The following is a 17718-nucleotide window of genomic DNA, read 5'->3' as shown; positions in this document are numbered from 1 at the left end:
TTATTTAGAGATACATTGCACTGTCTTCCTGTTACAGGTTGCTTATTTGTCTTTCTCCAAGTAATGTAATGACCATGTAAAGGAGTTTTTAAAACAAGTTAAAATGTGTTTCCCTTATCCTCTCACTTCAGCAGATAACTAGACAACAGAAATAAAGAGGAGATAGTTCAATTCACAGAGGGAAACATTATGAGTATCTAGTCTTATAATGGGACTAGTATGGGGAGGTGAAAAGCAACCCCTTGAGCTTGGATGTCAATGTGCAAGGCAATTGTATCAGCATGGGGTGCTATGTGTTATTCAAGTCCTGTTGTGTTGTTTAGTGGTACATCTATTTCTTAGAGTATCTCACTTAAATGAGAGTACTAAAAAAAAAAGAATGAGTAAGTATATGAATCCAAAGATACAGCTGAAGTTTGGAAAAGTTTGTATTTCTTTGTCTAAAGGCAAAAGCAATTAAAATTATTCAATATATCAGAATCCAGACACAGAAGCCTATGGGGAAGGCATACTGTCAGAAGAAGACAGTAGATCACAGAAATTTGGTGCAGAGCCAAAGCGGATTAAAGAGTGATTCAACATTTGTACAACCTTTGTGAACAGTACATAAAGCATTAAGCAAGTCAGCAATTTATTTCAGAACAAAGCAAGGAGATGTTGGAAGCTTTCACAACTTCTCACATGGCAAAAGGAGCTTCAAATACTGGATTGGGGTACTTCTTCCAATATAGTAACATCTATGAAATCCAATAAAAGTTTTGTCAAGAATCAAGCTGGATATCAACAATTACCACAAAATCCTCATATAATTGTTGCATGAAACTTATTGTAAATAAGACTACACAGAGAAAATCCACACCAAAAGAGTTAAACTATGGATTTATGATGAAATATCCATCAAGGTACTAGTGAACAATTCAGATAGGTCACATACATAATCATATTAATTGCAAGTGGCATCTGAAATGAAGGGGATATTTATAATTCCTTATCATGCCCATTGTGCTTAGGTTGATCTTTAGTAACATAAACATATTGGGAGTGTTGGGTGCATGAAAATATTAGCAGATTTGTCAGTGCCCCAGAAGAACTGAATTTTCATTCTAGAATGTATCAGAACTTATTTTGAAAGCACACAGGCACATAGAAATGTCTCAAAAGGCAGATATGTTAAAAGTTTCCTCAAGCTAGAAAGTTTTTGAATTGTTGCCTTACCCCAAAAAAACAGTTGTCATGTTTATGGATGCAGTAAAGTTGAGTTATTTGGTAGGAGGGACAGAAAGCATGATCTACTTATAGTGGAAGATTTTGAGCATGACACAATGGAGTAGATGGGACTGTGGATAATCTGACTGCGTAAGTACACAGTTCTATTTGTCAAAAGCTGCAATTGGGAAGGCTGAAAGATGCAAAAGAAAACAATGGGATGGGGATGAGAAGCAGAGCCTACAGTAAACAGCAGCATAGGGTGGTCAAAATGTTGGTTTATTTATTTATACATGGCTGTTCCTACTATCTGTCTTTTGGAATGCAGTTCTGAAATTGTTAATGAGGAGCTGGCAAAATGTGACCTTGGGTTGCATGCAGCTCTCAGGGCTACACACACACACACACACACACACACACAGGGCTATAAGATTGCCTTTTTTAAAAAAAATACAAGTTAAATTCTCAAGATTGAAAACATTTTTAGCAACTATCAATGCTTACACAGTGTGGCTGCAAAGCACAGGCAACTCTGTATTTTGCAGGAATATGCTGATTTCCCGATACATTGCTTTAATCATTTTTGTTCAAGCGGCAACAGATAAAAACATATACAAAGATATATTCTTCCAAAGTAGCTTCCCATACTCAGCAATTTCTCATTCTAGGAAAAGGAACTGTGTTGTATGGCTATAACTGGGAGCGCAATTTGACCCATTTTGTCAGATAGGTTCAATCGCGTTCTGGAAATGTGTTCTCCTCAAGAATGCAGCTGTCAGTACAATTGGCGAAAAGTGTTGTCAGGAACCCTTTCATTAGAGCCCATACACAGTGAAGTTGTATACAATTCCTTAAGAATCATGGCAATAATCCATAACGATTGGCCATTAGTCTTGAAGTGCCTTATCCAGTATGTATGTGAATAGCTCCTACTGGTTTGACCGGAATTGTGCATATAGCAGACACAAAGGCAAAAGGAAAATGTTACAAAACCTAACATTAAATCGAATTGTGTTAGAGAAAGTGGGCTACTGTGCGTGTCTTTTGAAATAATAATAAAACATACACAATACAATTGTTTTAAATGAAATGGCCTTACAAGACTTGTCTTCATGTTGTGTGCTTTGGTCAGAACAAAACAGGCTCTTTTATATTTTGTGAGTATGTACTCATGTACAGTATGACCCCCTTACGAGTGAATTCAATACCCATGTTTTCACTTACCCACACTACAAAAAGTATTGCAGTCCTTCAATGTGATTCTATGGTATGCTTCTGGCACTAGTATAGTATAGAGTTTGATAGTATAGTATAGTATAGGGTATGATATAATCCATGGTTTCGGGTATCCATGGAGACACTTAGAATGTATCCCCATGAATATGGGGGGTCATACTGTATTCCAAAACTTGTGGGATGCCTTGAAGGAGGTCTTTTTTTTTTGTCGGCAAGCCAACTCCAACATATGGAGATTTCTTGCCAACATTTCTTCAGATGATGTCTGCCCTTACCTTCCTCCAAGTCTGAACAGAGTATGACTTGCTCAAGATCACCCAATGGGATTATTCACTATGCAGGATTCAAACCCTAGTGTCCTGGAGACCATAACACCATACTGGCTCTCATTACAGGGTTCCTGATTGTTATGACTATTGCATGGCCCTTAACAAAGAAAAGGTCCAGTTTTTGCGACAGGACTGTGGCATGCATATACCATGCATAAGAAGTGAATCATACTACGATGAAGTGTGCTATTATGTTAATCCATGAGTTACAAGCAAGGCAGGGGCAGTATAGAAACGGTGAAAAGCAAAACACTAATATCTTAAACAATCTGGACTCCCACTTGTAAACAATTTTATACTCTAGTTTTTAGCCCAAGGAATATGAGCACGAACTCTGTTGACATGGATTTCATACATAGGGATGACAAGTTTTCTTGAGACTAAAACCTATGAAGTGCCAGTTTGCACGTCCCAGGAGCTAATACACTGAACAAATGCAAGCAATTTCTAGATAATATATAAATCACCAATATGGGTAACAGAAAATGACCTGCAGAAAATATAACTATTATATCTTATAGTAATTAAAATATGTTAGATAAGAAATACACACACATGCACACACACACATATACATAGATGTATGTATCTCAATGGTCCTCTGACTATTCCCTGCTGAACAAAAAGCTATGAAATTAAAAGGGTCACCATAACTCAGGCAACTTGAAAGCACATATACAGAGCAATAAACATACAAGCTTTGAAACAGCTTTATTGTATGATGAATTAAAGTTGATTAAAATGTTTTATTCAAGACGAACTAATAACTAACCTTTAGCTTGTGCGTTTTCAATGTTTTCTCCTTTCATGCACATGTATATGACAAAAAGAGATGGCAACAAAATTCTCACATATTTAAAGGACTGTTGTGTAGAAGATGGATCAGACTTGTTTTCTGCATGATATATTGGTCTGAGCATTGTACTATGCCTCAGCCGTGGAAACACTCTGGGTGACCTTGGACAAATCACACTTTCTCAGCCTCAGAGAAAGGAAAAGGAAAGCCCCCTTTGAGCAAATTGTGCCAAGAAAATCTTGTAATAGGTTCACTTTTGGGTCGCCACAAGTTGGAAAAGACTTGAAGGTACACAGCAACAAAAACAACAACAACAGAAATCTGAACCAATAGTGCAAATGATAAGAAAGTACTGGAATTTTGTAGGTTTTTCAGGCAATATGGCCATGTTGTAGAAGCATATCTCCTGATGTTTCACCTGCATCTATGGCAAGCATCCTCAGGGGTTGTGAAGTCCTCACAACCTCTGAAGATGTTTGCCATAGATGCAGGCGAAACATCAGGAGAGAATGCTTCTAGAAAATGGCCATGTAGCCCGAAATCCTACAAAAACCCAGTGATCCCAGCCACGGAAGCCTTCGACAATACATTGACAAGAAAGTAGTTTTCAATTAAACATAAGGATGATGCGCTTGATAGTGGGACAGAATGCCTTTGAAGATTAAGGGGTTTGTTGGTGAAGGCTGTATGGCCACCTGAGGGGGATACTTTAGCTATGGATTTTCTGAGCTGGTAGTATGCTAGACAACATTGTCCTTCCAAGATGCCAATTTCATATGTTTATGATGCTATGATTTCAGTGAAGCCTGCATGATTGGCTTTATGTAAGATAGTATTATCTTTCCCGCCCTCCCGATAAAAAATAAATGCATTTTAGCTCTACAGCAATATTAACAGTTCTAGTTAAAGTCACAATAGTACTATGCTAAATATTTGTGTAATTTTCTTATTAACTCAAACTGTAGGGAATATATAATTAGTAAAATAAATAACACGTGACTTACTTTTAAAAATATGAATTTCAAGTAATTTTTTTGCCTTGTTGCCTCTCTTAGTCAGGATTTAATCAACACTCAGTCAAGATCTCTGAATGTATCAGGCCAAAGCATGTTGCAGCAGTCGAGTCCAGGATGTACAATTCTAGGCCAAATTGATCATATGTACTTAACTCTCCAGCTAAAATCAATAAGACCTAAAAGTGCTTAACTGTACAGCTGGATTGCCCCCTTTATTTTAACTAACTATTTCAGTTTTTTAAAAGGTTTCACAACTCTTTATGTGGAAAGGAAAAAAAATGTTTCTGACATAGCTATTCCTTGTAGTCTGAGTTAAAGCAACAAAGCACAAATGCCCTCAATCCTTATTGAGGCAAGAACTTTCACTGTGGCCTGAGCTTGCCACACTCCTAACCCTTGTGCACACTTTCTGTCCGTCTGTCTTTTCCTGAAGACTTAGAGATAAGAAGGAATTTCTCTTCTTTCTCCTAGCAAAAGAAAAGCAAACACAATAATCCCTGTTTATTGTTGCAAGGTTTGTGACCCAGTCTTGCTCCCGTTCTCTGACTGCTCAAAGGTCACCAGCAGTCTATAGCAGTGTGCTTTCTCTTTCCATGTGCACTAGCACCCACCTTTGGAAATGAGAAATATAGTACACATGATATGATATGGCTCAGTGAATAACATAATGCATTTGTCGAATCATTTCACACAAGCCTATTTTGATCGAAAAATATCTACAAAGGTAGTACTTTTGCAGTCCAAGGCATGAGGGGAATTAGCTAAAGGATCAGTAACAGCTGGAGTATTGTTTTCAGCCTATTAATTAAATAGCCAGTTTTGTATATAACATCTTTCGTTTTCATGTTCTGTCATGTGCTTTGAACAATTTATACAGAAAGAAAAGGTCCTGTACCTTCATCCGAGAGATCAGTGAGGATCCCTTTGAAAGGCAAGTGAGCAATTTAAACAGCGCTAATAATAAAACTGATTATAGTTGAGGAATTTTTAGCTCTTTGCAACAATTCTGCAAGTATAGCACAGGATATAGAAAGATTCAGGGATTTGTTTGAAGAGGCATCAATCCAAGTGCTAATCCTAAATTGAGTAGACCCATTGGCTCAACTTTTTTTCATGTGAGGAGTGATTTGAAAAACTGCAAGTTGCTTCTGGTGTGAGAGAATTGGTCATCTGCAAGGGTGTTCCTCAGGGGATGCCCGGATGTTTGATGTTTATCATCCTTGTGGGAGGCTCTCTCATGTCCCCGCATTGAGAGCTGGATCTGATAGAGGAAGCTCAACCCACTCTCCCCAGATTCAAACCACTGACCTGTTGGTCAGGAGTCCTGTTGGCACAAGGACATTGCTCAGAGAATGCCCAGATGTTTTAGCATCCTGTGGTAGGCTTCTCTTATGTTTGCACATGAGAAGCTGGAGCTGACAGATGGGAGCTCACACTGCTTCCTGGATTCGAACCGCCAACCTTTCAGTCAGCAGTCCTGCTGGCACAAGGTTTTAACTAATTGTGCCACCAGGTGTTCCAGATGAGTCAAATACTTGGATGTAGAACACAGAATGAACAGTTTGCTACATGCTTGAGTACAACAATTTGCTACATGCTTGAGTACAACTTTTCCTCCAGTTCCAATTTATGTGAGTCAGCTAGTATTCGGATAAAACCTTTGCTTTTCAGACTTCCCTGTACTTCTGTCATGCTTTATATTTTTTTCCTGCATCCACTTCTACTCCACAACTACTTTCACTCCACAGTGGAGTGGGTATTTTAGGAAGTTCCATGTATCTCTGTACCATTAGTGAACTTTTCCTTTTGCTGAAGAAATTAGTTGTAGAGCCAATAAATGATATTATCACGGCATGGCTTTAAAATGGCCAGCCCCACATTTCTGCCTCCTGCAGAATTCTGGGAAATAAAGGCAAGGACCTCTGTAGCTGAGAATTCAAAAGTCCCTGCCCTAAACTACATTTCCCAGAAATCTACAGGTGGCAGAAATGCCTGCTTTAAAGGTTTGGTGTGAAATGTGATAGTGTAGTAATTTGCATGTTAGACACTCTGGAGACCAAGAAACAAAATTTGCCAATAAAACTTTGTGATAGTTTCACCTTAAGATCACCATAGGCTGGAAATTATTTAAAGACACACAACTACAAAAATTAATTGGATTCTATCCTGAGCTGTAAGCATATGCCCTCTGTTCTATTACATTTAAACTCACAATGTACACATTTTCTACTTACCATACTTTCCATCATGGCTGTCACCTAGCTTTTTTCTGTTGTACATGCGTATAGGCAATTCTCCGGTTAAATGAGTGAGAGTTCGGGCTTTCAAGTATTTTTAAGTATATTATGGCTGCCCTGTCTTCTTTCACAGGATGAGAAAACCATCCTGCTGTGGTTCTTTCTCTCCTCCATTGTCTGCCTTTTATCAGGAAATCTAATGCACTTTTTCTCATAAAACAGAGCTGTGGGAAATAGGTGGAAGAAAGGATCAAAGCTGCATGTAGCCCACCTTCTCCCCTGATCATTCTGGATGCAGAACACAATGCTAGCCAGCCAAGAGCACAACAAGCTAGCATTAGGCCAGCAAAAGTTGTGCTCAGTCCAGACCCCTCAAATAGGGATGATGGAAAATACTAAGGACTACCCTGGCCCTGGTATTACTTTGTGCCAGCATAGTGAATCTTTCATTGGGGTGAAGAGATTAGGATTTGATGGAAACTGGGTTTTCCCTTGTTTCATCCCTTTTTTGGTCTTCTCTTGTCACGCATAGCCGGCAGAGCAGACCAACTGGCAAATCCCTCTGCTCAAAATATGGTTTTTGCTGATAAGCAAACTTTTTTTTTTTTTGGTGACAGACAAGGCTTGTGCTCCATCTGACTATAGTTGATGTATCTTTGAGTAAAGAGAGCGGTGCCTAACCCTCACATTTATAAAACAAGCATGTAAACACAGTTGGGGCATGAAAAAATCAGTTAGTGAGTGTGTTAACTGAAAAATGCGACGCACAAAGCTGATTGGTTGGGCCATGCCTGAGAGGCTAGCTGATCCTGGGAGTTTTGGCAACAGTTACATGTTTTGGGTTTTCTGTGCAGGGAAAAACCAAGACAGTTAGTATATTTCTGCTTCTGGGCTCTTGGAAGAAGATCCTTCACATGGACACCTGAGGAACATTTGAATCTCTCTCAAAGGACATTGTGTGAGTGAATGCAACTGTTCACATGACTGCATATATGTTGCTCTGCATAACAAAGTGTAAACACCTTATTCTTTACTGATCATCTATGTGGCATATCTTTTTCTCTAGCAACAGTGTGTGGATTAGTAAAGACGTGAACTACACATGATTTTCATTCTGCCACAAACACTATTTTGGAATTATAGAGTAAAAAATATAGACAAAATATCAAATGGACATCTTCAGTCCAGTTTTCAGATATTGTTCTAACTTCATCCCCATTTTAATTGGTCATAGGAAACCTACTGATATGGAATGATCCATCCTTTCTTATAAGAAATCTCTACAGAGCATACTGAGATGGAATGACTCATCCTTCATTAAAAGAAGTTTCTACAGAGCATATAATCATTATTCATGCAGGAATAACAAATATGTCCCTGTATCTAGACACTAGAACATACTTAAGGATCACCGGCAGTATCTTGCAACAGTAAGCAACAGTTTCATAGCCTTGAGGTCTTCTGGCTGGTCTGGGGGGGAAAAAAACCCAACAATTTTTGTTCATTTTTAAGGTGGATGTTATTTCTGAGCATGAATCTCGTCTAACCGCTTCAGACTACATTTAAAACCACTACCAGTCTTTTAGTCAGAAAAGATATAGTAAAACTGCTATATCTTTTTAATACACTAAAATTCTGTTGTAGCAACAGAGCCAAAAGATTATTATACTTCCAAAGATTAACATCTAAGTTTAACAGCCTCCTCTGTCCAACTTTCACCGCATGTTTCTCTGAACACCAAACTAACAACCCCTGTTTTCTGGCACAAGCTGCATAACTCACTCAAGGTGAGTGACCTCAGGGCAATTTGTGGTGGTACCATGGAGCAGATATGGGAGGACTGGCCCTGAAGCAGACATAACTCACTCCAGAAGAATGACCCTGGGGTAATTAATGGTGGCAAACAGAGCTAATGCAAGAAGCTTTTAAACATCAATTTAGCCTTTTGCAGCATTTAACAGCGAGCAAAGAAAGGGGAAGGGAATAAGGCATGTCCTGAAAACCAGAAATTGTTTGCAAATCTGAAAGTGTAGATTTAAAACTGTAATTATTATCTATCCTATAGTATTAATACATTTAGAGTGAGCATGGTATAGTGGCTTGATTGTTGGACTATGACTATGAGAGACCAGAGTTTGAATCCTGTGGAATCCTACCAGGTTGATCACAGGCAAGTTGCATTGTTTCAGCATCAGAGAAAAGCAACAATAAACCTACTCTGTTTAAATCTTACAATAACTTCTGTTCTGATGCCAATATATATACATGCATACACAAATAAACAAATACTTCATCCTGCAAAAGCTTTTCCCTCTGTTGTGGTAACCAGACCAAACAGACCAGACACTTTTACCACTTCTTGCTGGTGTGTCTCTGTGTTTGTGGTGACAGCAGACTGCAAAAGCTTACAGATGTTTTGGCCAAGAAAGAAGTACAATGTTGGAAGAACAAGCAGGTGAAAACTGGCCTTTTTGTAAGTCTACCTTTGCTGCTAGTGAGTGATCCTAGCTCTGTCCTTGAAGATAACTCAGAAACTGTAGTACAAATACAGGCATTAGATTGCTCCCTGAAATTTCATTCAGATATCATTGGACACCTTTCCCGAAGGACTCACACTAACTATCAATACATTTCCATTCTGAATTCAAGGTACTGGCAATAATTTTTATCTATAGCTTAGGACCCTAATACTAGAGAGAGCCTCCTTCCCTCTCTATATACTTACTTACTTACTTACTTACTTAAGTGATCACTCGTTGTCTGAGTATGATGACCTTCCAAGTGTAGTGTCTTGGCAGTGGATACGTAGGTGATTGTGGAGCCCTATTCTTGACCCGCCTGTTCTTCCACAGTGAGGGTATCGATTTCCAGGTGGAGGGCATTCGCAGTCAGGGTTGGCTTGGTGCACCTTCCTCTTGGCACTTGTCTTCCTTTCATTCTCCATTCGTGCCTCTTCAAATTCAGCAGCACTGCTGGTCACAACTGACCTCCAATTAGAGTGCTCAAGGACCAGGGCTTCCCAGTTATTGTTGTCTATGCCACAGTTTTTAAGGTTAGCATTAAGCCAATCTTAAAATCTTTTTTTCCTGTCCACCAACATTCAGTTTTCCATTCCTGAGTTTGGAGTATAGTAACTGTCTTGGGAGATGGTGATCAGGCATTTGGCCAGTCCAGTGGAGTTGATGGCATAGGAGCATCAGGTCAATGCTGCTAGTCTTTGCTTCTTCTAGCACACTGATATTTGTCCACCTGTCTTCCCAAGATATTTGCAAGATTTTTCAGAGGAAACACTGATGGAATCATTCCAGGAGTTTAGTGTGATGTCTGAAGACAGTCCATGTTTTGCAGGCATATAACAGGGTTGGGAGGACAATGGCCTTTTATCCCCAAAGATGTCTTGATTCTCAAACCCTCTCTGCTTCATGTGGAAAAAATGCTGCACTCACAGAGCTTGGGTGGTGTTGTATTTCAGTGTCAATATTGACTTTTGTGGAGAGGTGGCTGCCAAGGTAGTGGAAACTGACAATGTTTTTGAATGTTACACCATTAAGCTATATTTCCGGCATTGCAGAGCTATTGCCTGGAGCCCTTCTCCCTCTCTATACACCTGCTTGAGAATGGAGGGCCTTTCTCTATGTCCCATTGGTAGGAAAAATAAATTATGGGAGGACATGGGAAAGAGCCTTTTCTACCGTAGCACCCTGGTTGTGTATTTCCCTCCCTCTACAGGCTTGATAAGTTTCAACATTAGAATCATTTTGATGCAAAGTGTAAACCTTATTAAAACCTTCAGATTAAACCAATTTTAACCAGGCATATACTTTAAGGTTCTATATTGTTTTGAGTGGTTTGAAATGGGGAGATGTGTTTACTATAATTTATAGTATGGCTACAACTATTTCTGTCTCCCAAGGAAAGAAACTCTCTGGAGACTAGGACCACCACCTTGAACAGCACTGATCTAAGAGACTTTGTGCATCAGTTAAGGAAATGTAATGTGAGCCCACTTATTATGTAAGCTAATTGAACATTGTTTCATTGATATTCAATAAGGGGACACAGTGATAAGGGGCCACAGTGGCGCAATAAGTTAAACCCTTCTGCTGCTGTTCAAATCCACAGGATGGGGTGAGCTCCCGATGTTAGTCCTAGAACCTAGCAGTTCAAACACATGCAAATGTGAGTAGATAAACAGGTACTGCTTCAGCGGGAACAAGGCTAAAAACACGCCAAGCAGTCTTGCCAGCCACACGACCAGGTGGTAACAACACAGGCTCCTCGGCTTGAAAATAGAGAACACCTCCCACTGAGCCAGAACTCAGCACTGCCTCCAGAAGCCAGAAATGAAAAAGGAGAAGCCTTTGCCTTGTCTGTGTTTGTCTGTCTCATTGTATGCATTGAATGTTTGCCTATGTTTGCTATAAATGCTGTAATCCACTTTGTGTCCTCTACGGGAGAAGGGCAGAATATAAATAAAGTATATTAATATTATTATTATTATTATTCAAAGACCTTTCAATTCCATAAAATCACTTTGGATGACCCTTGAAAGTGACTAGAAAAATGTTTTCTCTAGACCTCTAAGGCAATTCTGGTGGAAATTGATCACAGAATTGCACTGGAAGTCTAGAGAAAACATTTCTCTAGGCATTTTCTTGGTCCTCCAGAGTGATTCTATGGTATGCTTCAGCCCAAGACATAGTTAATTTCAGATAAGATAAATAGGGTTCCAGATTACAGGAAAATGATATTATGTGAAGGGTCCATATTAATCCATAGTCTAAGGGCGCTTAATGATATAGCTCTTTTGCTGAAACAGGAGAAGACTTGAATCACAGTCTGAAAGGGAAACAATACAAGCTGCCTTGAACTGTGTGGGAAAGGAAGTGGGATAAAATGCAAACTAATAAATACACATTATCACCTGTAACTCTACTGGTAATATTGATATGTGGGGTGGGTATGGGGGAAAATCAAATCAGATTTATCAGATAAGGTCCAAATTCAATTTCTAGTAGGCCAACTAAATCAGTTGCTGGCACTTTATGTAAATCTAATGGGACTATTCCAGTTAGGATTAGCAACTGGATTAGGGTCTAAGGATATCCCAAGCTATTTTCTCCCACAAAGGTGTGTGTGAGATGCTATAAATGTTAACAATCCTGAACTATGGTCCCTAAGTGTAACCAGAATAAACAAAATGACTTTGGTTGCAATATGTGTGAGAACGATACCAGTAATATCCAAAGGAGAACATCAGCACTGAAGGATGCTTATTTAATGGTGCCTGGGTTATCTGGTGTGGGAAATTAGTTGATTTTCCCACTCACTATTTGTTTCCTACAGCATACAATTGTTTCTTTCAGTTCTGGAAAACCTTTTTCAATGTGTCAGGGACTCATATTTGTTCCTAATAGATACTATGTGTTTCCTACTGGATACAATAATTTCTTTCAATTCTGGAAACCTATAGGAAGCAGCACTGCTCCAGGGACTGTCTCTTGGAGTTGCTCTGCCATAGCAGATATGGTTGAATCCAGAGTGCAGCAGTTGGACTTCCCATTTCAACTAAGAAGTTCTTGGATAAGATTGGAAAAGATGCAAAGTTTCAGGATGCTGAAAAATACTGAAATGATGATCTGGCCCCAATGCACTTTAGCTTGTAAATATTTTTATGGCCTTCTTCAGAGACAGTGAAAAGAAAAGGGGAAAATGCACAGACCATACACAAATGTTTTCAATTTTGGATAAGCCCGTTGTTCTGAGATAAACTCAAGTTTACCGGGTGGTCGTTTGGATGAAACAGTTTGGGTCATGCCCTGACGTTCTTGGAGAAAGAGCAGAATAATATCAACAATCACTCAGACCCAACAGAAAATGCACCTCACTGGATCTTGAATGAGCTGTTGTGTGCCTTGAGGACCCCAAATCAAGGCTATCAGTGTGGTTTTTTTGTTGAAAAAATTGTCCAGAATGTTGCTTTGCCTCTGAAGGTATAAACAATGGGAAAAGAGATGTTTAAGTCTTGCCTAGAACAATTCCAGTGTTATAACTGAATGCATGCAGGACTCTTGTTCCTTTCCTGACTGTGATAAATAGCAGCTAATAAAAAAATTAAAAAATCTTAGTGTCTTTGGGTTTGTTTTAGGCCTATTTCTGGGGTTTTGGGGGGCACTGATTCAGAAAATTGCATAGACCTCATTAGCTCTAGTTTCTTATATTATGATTTTTCTTATTGGTGACTGGAGGAAGACTGGCTTATGACATATGTTCTATAACTCAAAAAGTAGAGCTGATGGGGGAAAACTAGTGCCATTTGTGGAATCAGCAGGTCAAATATTCCCAGAGACAGGGCTAACATTTGTGGGCTGGTCAATGTAATTATTTATTTATTTATCATGTCAGAAGCAAGTTGAGGGTAAAATTAAAATGCATTTAAAAACAGAAACAAAGTTTTAAAAAACAACTTGGCATTATGTTAAATGTCCCTTGACCAGTAGCTGGCTGGCCACTTGGAGTGCCTCTGGTGTTGCTGCAAGAAGGTTCTCCATTGTGCATGTGGCAGGGCTCAGGTAGCATTGTAGTAGGTAGTCTGTGGTTTGCTCTTTTCTGCACTCACATGTTGTGGACTCCACTTTGTAGTCCCATTTCTTAAGGTTAGCTCTGCATCTCATGGTGCCAGAGCACAGCCTGTTCAGTGCCTTCCAAGTTGCCCAGTCTTCTGTGTGTCCAGGAGGGAGTTTCTCATCTGGCTCCACAGACACTGATTGAGGTTCCAGGTTTTAATTTGCCACTTTTGGATTCTCACTTGCTGAGGTGTTCTTGCATGTATCTCTGTCAATCTTAGGAAGTTAAGGTGTTGGCGTGCTGCCTGATATCCGAACAGAGGATGGGCTGGATATGTCAATGCCTTGGTCCTTTCATTACAAGCTGCTACTTCCTGACAGATGTCAGGTGGTGCTATACTGGCTAAACAGGGTAATTTCTCCAGTGGTGTTGATCCTGTGATGATGCGGCATGTCTCATTAAGAGCCACATCCACTGTTTTAACATAGTGACATGTATTCCATACTGGACATGCATAGTCAGCAGCAGAGTAGCAAAGCTCAAGGAGAGACATGAGAGAAGCCTCCCTGCAGGATCGTAACACATCCCTGGGCAATGTCATAGTAGACGGCTGATTCTCTCACACCATGTTTTGTTGCAGCATGCAACAAAACAAACAAAGGTATGATTATGATGATTCTCTATTGGCGAGCTGAGGAAGACTGGTACATGACATACGTTTTGTATCTCAAAAGTTAGAGCTGAGAGACAGTGGTTCTCAACCTGTGGGTCCCCAGATGTTTTGGCCTTCAACTCCCAGAAATCCTAACAGCTGGTAAACTGACTGGGATTTCTGGGAGTTGTAGGCCAAACACTTGGGGACCCACAGGTTGAGAACCACTGTGATAGGAGAAAACTGGTGCCGTTTGTGGAATCTGCAAGTCAAATATGCCCAGAAACAGAGCTAACATTGGTGTGTTGGCCAATGTCATAGTAGCACACAGGCTCACAATAAATCCAATTATTGTACGATGTAATGTGTAAAATAACTCAAGTTATGCAAATATATTGTTAAAAAAAACCTTTAGATTTCCCAGACAAAAGAAAAGTAGTGAAAATTGATTGGTTTGTGGGTAGAGAAGGAGGGGTGAGGATGGACAAGGGAGGCCAATCTTGCCTTGGAGAGAAGGAAAGAAAGAGGAAAAGAACAGGGAACTTCTCCTTCCTTCCAAAGCCACTCCTTCCCTGTTCCTCACCCAGTTCTCAGTGTCTTGAGTTCCTCTTCACACTGGTCACCAGGAGAAAGAGAAAGTGCAAGGCCCTGCAAACAAGGGCAGAAAGGGGTTTCCCTGTGATGGAAGAAGGAAGCCTGCACAAAAGCAAGCGGGATTGCATCTGCACAGTTGAGGAAACCCTAAGGGAGTGGCTCCTTCTCTTTGCTTGATCTTGAGGGCCCATTAGGCCCCCAAAAGTCGATTGAATGGGGGGGGGGGAGGAGGAGAACCAGAATGGGAATAGCTTCAAGAGCTGGGCATGTTTAGCCTGCAGAAGAGAAGGCTGAGAGGAGACATGATGAGGGTCATGTAGAAATATGTGAGGGGAAGTCATTGAGAGGAGGAAATGGGCTTGTTTTCTCCTGCCCTGCTGGGGACTCATCACATTAGAGAAAAAAACCTACTTAAAATCCAGTTTCTTCTTCTTGTAGAATTCTGGGATTTGTAGCTTAGTGAGGCTGTTAAAGGCTCCTCCCTAAACTACAAACCCCAGAATTCTGCAGGAGGCAGGAAACCGGATTTGAAGTGGATATTTTCTCTAGTGTGATGAAGCAGGACGTGGAACAATGGCTTCAAACTACAGGAAAAGAGATTCCACCTGAATATGAGGAAGAACTTCCTAACTGTGAGAGCTGTTCAGCAGTGGAACTCTCTGCCCGGAGTGTGGTGGAGGCTCCTTTTTTGAAGGCTTTTAAACAGGCTGGATGGCCATCTGTCGGGAGTGCTTTGAATGCGATTTTCCTGCTTCTTGGCACAGGGTTGGACTGGATGGCCCAATTGTATGATTCTATGAGTGCCGGGCAGGGAGTTGAACTTGGGAAGGAGGCGCCCTGTGCCGTCCACACTCCACAACGGCCTCGCTTCGCTTCTTCTCTCGCTTCCGTTCCCCTTCCGCCGGCGCTTCTTCTTCTCCTTCGGTGGCTCTCAGCGTCGCTTTTTCTCCGTTTGCGGCCGCTTTGGAGGCAGACAAAACCGAGGCGCAAACAGAAACACAAAGTTTAGGGGAGGGGAGAGGACTTAGGGAGAGGAAGAAGGCATCGTTGGCAAGCCATGCCTTCCTTGCTTTAGGGGGAGAGAGGGCGGCCCTTTCCCTCCCTCCCTCCCTCTTCCCTCGGCCCATCTTTTTCTCTCTCCCCCCCCCCCTCTTTTTTCCCCTTCCAAAGCCAGCGGCTCAAATGGAGTGGAAAATGGCCCGCGGTGGCAGATCGAGCCTTGAGATGATCGCCTTCCCGGTCGGGACTTAGCGGGCTCTAAGCGGCTTTTATTCGCCAGGAAAACAGGCGTTAGGCGGCCAAGGGGAGGGGTTGGGGCTCTCCCTCCTTTCCTTTCTTTTCCTTTTCTCTCTCTCTCTCTCTTTTCCCCCTGTTTAGTTTTTGGGGAGCTGCCGCCGCTTCCCTCCACGGGAATGTGTTTATATGATTAGCTGAGCCCGAGGTGGAGAGAGAGAGAGAGAGAGAGAGAGAGAGAGAGAGAGAGAGAAAGGGAGGGGAAGAGGGGGTGGAGATTGGAGCAGGAGGAGGAGGAGGGGAGGAGGAGGTGGAGGAGGAGGAGAGGCTCCAGTTCGGCGCGAGCCCAGAGTCTGTGTCAGGACTTCGCAATCCCCAGCAGTCACACACCGAGAGGTGCCTGGACGGAAAGGAGCTCGCCTCGCCACCACCATTCCCGGGGATTTGTGCTCGCGCTCGCTCTCTCTCTCTCCTGGACGATTTCACGCCCCTTCCCTCCCTCCCTCCTTCCCTCCCCCCTCGCTTTCTTCGGAGCTCTCCTCCCGGGGCAAGAGCAGCACCCAAGAGAGAAAGCGGAGCCGGGGAAGACGGCCAAGGGAGTCCGAGCGGAGGAGGCGGGCGAAAGGCCGGAGGATCCGGAGGATGTCACCCCGGGCGGGATGTAAATGAGGTCGACGGGACGAAGGAGGCGACGACGACGACGAAGAAGAAGGGGCCCCGTCTCCTCCTCCTCCTCCTCCTCGCCCCTTCCCCAGCGCCTCACCCACTTGGCCAAAACACTCCGCTGAGCCCGGGAGGCTTCTTCCTCTTGGCGTCTCCGGAGAGAAACGGGGAAGAGAGGACTGCGAGCCCACCTCGCGCTGGTTTTGTACCTCGCGCTCTTTTGTTGTGCTTTTTTTGTGTGTCTCCAGACCGACCCAAAGAATTGTTTCGCATCCTCTAGTCCTTTTTTTTCGCCCCCAATCCCCCTCCATTTCTATTTGATTGCCACCTTTCCTCGTATTCTTCTGGAGCAGCAGCCCGGGGAAGGAGATGTTGACTTAACCGCTCGCCTTGAAGAAGGGACGGCTCGAAGAAAGGAGAGAGAAGGAGAGAGAAGGAGAGAGAGAGAGAGAAGCCGCGGGGGTTTGCGCTTCCTCCCAGCCCGTTACCCTCGCCGGACGCCTGCCTGCCTGCCTTCCTTCCCACCCGGCTCTCTCTCTTTCGCCTCGTTTGTGGGCTTCTCTCCTTGGCCTGCTTCAGGCTCTCGGGCCTGGCGAAGATCCGGAAAAGGGGCTCAGCCGGCACCCCCAGATGCGAGGCAAGCCCGGGCCCGGCTTTGGCTGCCAACCCAAAGGTAAGGAAGGCGTGCATCTCTCCCTCTTTCCTTCCCTCCCTCTCTTCTCTTCCCACCTTACCTGTTTGCTCAGAAAGAGGCAAAGGCTTCTCGGAGCAGCTGCCTCCCGGTCCTTTGTTCCCCCCGTTTAAGAGAGAGAGAGAAAGGGGGGGGGGGAAGAGAGAGGTCCCACCACCACCTCCTCCTCTTCTCCTCCTTCCCTCTCTCAATCCCCCCTTTCACCGCCTCAGATGCAGCTGTGTGTGTGTGTGGCTACGGGAAGGAGAGGGGAAGGAAAGGGCGGGCGGGCAAGGGCCCCCATTCCCCTCTCCTGCTTTGTGGGGGTTCCCCCGGCCAGGAGAGGAAAGGTGACCTCAAAACGCAGTCAGATGTGAACCCCCGCCGCCGTCTTTCGCTGGCCAGAAGTGGAGGGAGGCTGGGGCGGGTTTGGAAAGGCCTGAGAGGCAGCGGCAAAGGCGCCGGGGGTTGTGCTGGACCTGGGTTGGCGAGGCACCTCTTCTTGGAGGGGTTTTGTGG

The 17718-nt window shown here is 42.7% G+C and overlaps 1 protein-coding gene and 1 long non-coding RNA gene across 22 annotated transcripts in view; one reads left to right on the top strand and one right to left on the bottom strand.

Annotated features, from left to right (window-relative positions):
* Nucleotides 1-488: 488 nt before the first annotated feature.
* On the bottom strand, nt 489-17332 carry LOC137096967 (uncharacterized). The gene is made up of 4 exons (XR_010909852.1): nt 17264-17332; nt 6818-7044; nt 1216-1399; nt 489-737 (listed from the first exon to the last, which is right to left on the bottom strand). It is a non-coding gene; the product is annotated as an uncharacterized lncRNA (long non-coding RNA).
* ADGRL2 (adhesion G protein-coupled receptor L2) overlaps nt 16193-17718 on the top strand; it is a 252039-nt gene continuing 250513 nt past the window's right edge. For 9 of the 21 annotated variants that reach the window (XM_060773818.2, XM_060773800.2, XM_060773802.2 and 6 more), the window contains exon 1: nt 16194-17202. The gene's annotated coding sequence lies outside the window, so the exon portion shown is untranslated. Of the gene's footprint in view, nt 17203-17718 lie in introns of all 21 variants that reach the window. The other 12 variants (XM_060773808.2, XM_060773813.2, XM_060773811.2 and 9 more) reach the window with 2 other exon arrangements.

The sequence above is a fragment of the Anolis sagrei genome, chromosome 4, assembly GCF_037176765.1.
Source record: "Anolis sagrei isolate rAnoSag1 chromosome 4, rAnoSag1.mat, whole genome shotgun sequence".
Lineage (NCBI taxonomy): Eukaryota > Metazoa > Chordata > Lepidosauria > Squamata > Dactyloidae > Anolis > Anolis sagrei.
Note: the sequence above shows the minus strand (reverse complement) of the source record. Positions and strands in the feature narration are given on the sequence as shown.